Here is a 5,160-nt window from a genome sequence, read left to right as displayed (position 1 = left end):
TCTCTATCCCATTACCCAACATATCAGCTAAAGCAGGACGCATTGCGCATGCTTTAGCCAACAAAGTGACCCGCGGGTGATTGATGTCAGCAGCGGGCCAATGAAAGGACGGTGGGCGGAGCTGGAGGACCGAGCGTGATGTTGGTCCTCCATCCAATCAAAGTGAATGAAGGGCGGAGCTAAACTAAACCATGTGATCACCCTCGCGCGTGGCCCAGAGTCGATGTAATGAATGCTCGGGAAATTATGGAGAGAAAGGATACGGTAAGGAAAGAAATAAACAGGGAAACGGGAGAAAAACTGTGTTGCTATGAGGGGAGAGGTTTTACAAACAAATTGTGCACGTCGGAAAACACAAATTTGAACATCCCAGTCCCGTGTTTGTAGTAAATGGGAATTGCCTCAGGGCAGTTGCAGGCCTGAGTGAGTGCCACCATCTTTATTCGGGACAACGATTCACTGGACATGTGCGCCGCCTCCATCTTTATCGGGGGTAAGGTGCAGCCTGGCGCATGTGCAGCCTTTCTCTGATTATAGAGTCATTGGAATCATAGCAGCCAATATTGCTCTAATTCACCTCTGGGCTCCCTCATGACCACTTTGTCAATATCTAGCTTCCTCAGCCTCGAACCATAGGTGTATTTTTGGTCTGTTTACTACTGTATTATTACTTTTATAGACCCTTTATAAATGAGTTTTTCACTGCGGAAAGGCCCCTGACCATGTCCTGCTCTATTATCAGATTAATTTTCTCTTGAGTATTTTTGACAGTCAAGAATTCTTTTTTCCAATAAGCAAGTGCATTTTCCTTCCATTTCTGATTATCAAATTCTGCACCATTTTCATTCCATATAATCCATTTTGCACTCCCTGAAACATCAACTGTGTTTCTTCTTCCACAGATACCAGTGATTAATGCCAAATCCCTGTTGCTTGTGGAGAGGGTGATGTTTGACTTTCTTGTACAGCTGCAGTTCGTGTGGTGAAGGTGCTCCCACAATGTGGTTGGGTAAGAGACATTACAGATTATTCATTACAGCAACAGTGATTACTTGAAGATAATGTCCAAAACAAGAACAGTTTGTAGTTTTATTATCATGCTTATAATTTGGCAAAAATACTATTGAGAACTTTAGAAATAAGGCCAGAGATGGAGATTTTAGGTCAGGTGACCTAAATCATTGCCAAAAAGCAGGCTTTGAGGGATTTCTAAAAGGTGAAAAGCAGACCTTTGAGGTTTTGTCTGCAAATTCCAGACCATGTTGCTTTAGTAACTGTAGAATCAGCGACACAGTTGAAGTAATGAATTAACAAATCGTTGGGAGTCTCGAAGAAAATGAGTTGAGACCTCGACAAAGGATGTGTGGTGCAGGGAGCTAGGGATGATAACAACCAGGAATCAAATCAAGAATGAGAATTTTAAATTTTTGTTGCTTATGAATAGGAGCCTTTTGACGGATCAACATGTTTGGGGAGAAGTGAGCACGTGGGCGATAGAGCTTTCACTTTTTTCTTGAGATTACAGGGAGGTTGAATTTGGGAGGCTGGCCAGGAGTGTGTTTGGATAATTAAGTCTGGAGATAACACACGATGTATGAGAGTTTCAGTATATGAGCTGAGATGAGGGTGGAATCACCGAGAAATAGTGGTGTTGGAGTGGGACTGGGCTCTCATTCTCACCTCACCTCTGGGATTCAGCTGGTTGTCAGGTTGTGAATCAGGCGGTAACACAATCTGTAGCTGAGTGGCACGGCTGGAGCCTAAAGTGATCGTCGCTCAGATGGCTGTTGCTGAGCAGCTGCTGCTTGATAGCCCTGTTGATGACTACTTCCATCACTTTTCTGCTGACCGAGTGTGGACTGACAGAGGGAAGTTGCCTGAGTTGGATTTGCCCTGTGTTTTTGTGTTGAATATCCCTGGGCAATGTTCCACATTGTCGGTCGATGCCAGTGCTGGAGCGATACGTAACTTGGTGGGTGGCAAGTTCTGGAGCACAATCTATCAGTATTATTACCAGACTGTTAGCAGGACCCATAGCCTTTACACTACTTAACCATTTCTCGATATTGTTCGAACTAAATTGAACTGGCTTAAAGCTCACATCTGTGACGTTAGGAACCACTGGAGAAGGCTGAGATAGATCATCCCACTTTGCATTTGGCTGAAAATTACTGCAAATGCTGTCATCTTATCTTTTGAATGGATGTGTGAAACCCCTCCGTCAGTAAGGGTGGGGATATCTGTGGTGCTTCCTGCAAAGAGTTGTTTAATTGTCCATTACCATTCACAACTGGGTGTGGCAGAACTGCAGAGCTCTGATCTGATCCATTGATTGTGGGATCACTTAGCTCTGTTGCTTGCTGCTGATGCTGTTTGATGTGTAGATAGTCCTGCTTGGTAGCTTCACGAGGTTGACACTTCATTTTTAGGTCTGTCTGATGCTGCTCATGGCATACTGTCCTTTCCTGTCCATTGTGATGGGTGAGTGCGGGATGTACAAACCAATGAGATTACAGATTGTGCTGGAGTACAGTTCTGCTGCTGTTATCCCACAGTGCCTCAGAGAGATCCAGTTTGAGTTCCTACATCTGTCCTATTTAGCACGGTGATAGTACCACTCAGCACAATAGAGGTTTTTCTCAAATTTAAGGTGAGGCTTTGTCTCCAAAAAGACTGTGGGATGGTCGCTCTTACCGATACTGTCATGGACAGATGCATTTGCAGCTGGCAGATTCATACTGATAAGATCTAGTATGTTTTTCCCTCTTGCTGGTTCCATTACCGCCTGCTGCAATCCCAGTTGAGCAGTTATGTCCTTGAGGACCCGACCAGCTCAGTCAGTAATCCTGTTGCTGAGCTACTCTTGGTAGAGGACATTGAAATCCTGTACCCAGAGTAGGCTTGTCACCATTTTATTGCCTCAGTGTTTCCTCCAAGTGTTGTCCAACATGGAGGAGCACTGATTCATCAGCCGTGGGAGCATGGTACGAGGTAATCAGCAGGAGCCATGAGACTTCCTGGTGTCCAAAGTCAATGCTGAGTACTCCCAAGGCAAATGGTTCCTGTGTGTAAACTACTGTGCCATCACCTCTGCCTGGTCTGTCCTGCTGGTGGGACAGGACAGATCCAGAGATTTCAGGAGCATGTGAAGACTGCAGACGCTGGAGATCAGAGTCAAGAGTCTGATGGAAAAGTACAACAGGTCAGGCAGCATTCAAGGAGCAGGAGAATCGATGTTTTGAGCCTAAGCTCTTCATCAGCCTGACCTGAAGTGCTTTTCCATCATCACACTCTCTATCTAGGGATGGTGATGGTGGTGTCTGGCCATTATCTGTAAGGGGTTACTCTGTGAGTATGACTATGTCAGGCTCTTCCTTGACTAGTCTGTGAGACAGTTCGGCACAAAAAAAAACAGATGTTAGTGAGCAGGATGTTGCAGAGTCGAGAGGACTGATTCTGTGGTTGTATGTCCTAATGCCTTGTTAGATGCCAAGTGGTCCATCCAGTTTCATGCCTTTGTTGAGACTTTGCAGTGATTAATACAGTGAGTAGCTTGTTGGCCAACTGTCAGGTTGGCAGGATTTGTTTCGCCATTGACAATGGTTCCATGGAGATCAGGAGATTCCTAATTCGTTATTTTTTCTTAAATTCAGATTCTACCATCTGCCGAGCTGGGATTCGAACAAGGACTTCAGTTGTACATTTTAATATTCTGGATAAAAGTTAAATATATTAGGTTTGTTCATTCATTTTAAATATCACTAACCCTGGTTTTGTTTCTTTGTAAAACACTGTCCATCATCCTGTCTCCTTCATCCTTCCCTCCAACAACAAGAGCAAGGAGCACATTGAGTGTCTCTGTCACTAAGACTGAGACACTCTGATCAGCTGCCTCTGCTGCTTCCCTCCCTCCCACTAGCCCACCGAGACAAGCTGCCTCACATGGTGTTCCTGATTTTTGTCCCAAACTTACATCTTTCTCCAGTCTCTTGTCAAGCCTTATCAGAGCTCACCTTGATATTTTACTAGTCTCGCTAAACTACAGATATTCCAACTCTGTTTCCTCCTCATCACTCCCCCTCCCCAATTCACAGGTATTGTTCCTTGTTCTGTCTGTCTGTCTTTTCTGGTTATGTCCTTCTCATCCATTCTTCCAAAAAAACCTAACATTTGACCTCACTATCATTTGTAAATCCTGCTCCATCTCCACTCTCCCTTTCATTTCTGAATTCCTTGTATTTGGTGTCTCTCAAGGATCTATCCTTGGTCCCTCCTGTTTCTCACCTACGCACTGCCAGGAAGTGACATTGTCCAAAAGCACAGTGTGAGGTTTCTTTATGTACACTGACGATGCCCAGCTCTCCTTCCCCACCATCCCTCTCCTTTGCTCCACTGTTGCTCAGTTACCAAACTGCTTATCACATTCCCACTACTCGATTAACTGCAATTTCCTCCAAAGAAACATTGTTACGGTTAAACCCGTTACCTTCAGTTGCTATTCCAAATTCCTTTCCCTTACTGCTGAGCCCCTCCCTCTCTCTGGGTGCAGTCTGAGATAGAACGAGACTCTTCACAACATTGCTGTCATATCTGTAACCCCAAGGTGATCTTCTGATCAGACATCTACGCATTCACAAACACCAGGAATTCCAATCTCTAAAATGTTGTTTGTCTCCCCCTCACCCCCAGCTCGTATGCTACTGAAACTCCTTACCCATGTACCTTAAACTTGATGAATCTGAAATGAACCCTTGATTTCGTGACTGACCCAGAATCTGCTACCTTTCAGTGTTTCCTGCACAAATACCCCCCCCCCCCCGATCCCTTTGTGGTGCAGCTTTCTACAGTTTTAACCATGGGAAAAGCACTCTGTTCTCTTATTATCCCCTCCAAAATGACCGACTTCACTCTTTCCCAAATTATACTCCATCTGACAACTTGTTGCCCCCTTCTCCTGTGCATCTCTCTCTCGTCACAATACTCTTAGAACTTTACAGTTATGCCTTTTCCAGGAGATCCCCCCCACCCCCCTACCCCCCTATTCTTCTAAACATTTACAGGGAGCACTGGGCAGTGTGAAGCATGCAGAGTAGCTCTGTTTTTAGAGATACACTATGGGAGGAGTTTGCTGCCCATTGGTCAGAATGGAGGCAACTTGCC

General features: G+C 44.9%; 1 long non-coding RNA gene across 1 annotated transcript; it reads left to right on the top strand.

Annotated features, from left to right (window-relative positions):
• Positions 1-225: 225 nt before the first annotated feature.
• Positions 226-3,723, top strand: LOC140453860 (uncharacterized). The gene is made up of 3 exons (XR_011952517.1): positions 226-264; positions 903-1,009; positions 3,654-3,723. It is a non-coding gene; the product is annotated as an uncharacterized lncRNA (long non-coding RNA).
• The last annotated feature ends 1,437 nt before the right edge of the window (positions 3,724-5,160 follow it).

This window comes from Chiloscyllium punctatum, chromosome 28 (assembly GCF_047496795.1).
Source record: "Chiloscyllium punctatum isolate Juve2018m chromosome 28, sChiPun1.3, whole genome shotgun sequence".
Classification (NCBI taxonomy): Eukaryota; Metazoa; Chordata; class Chondrichthyes; order Orectolobiformes; family Hemiscylliidae; genus Chiloscyllium; species Chiloscyllium punctatum.
Note: the sequence above shows the minus strand (reverse complement) of the source record. Positions and strands in the feature narration are given on the sequence as shown.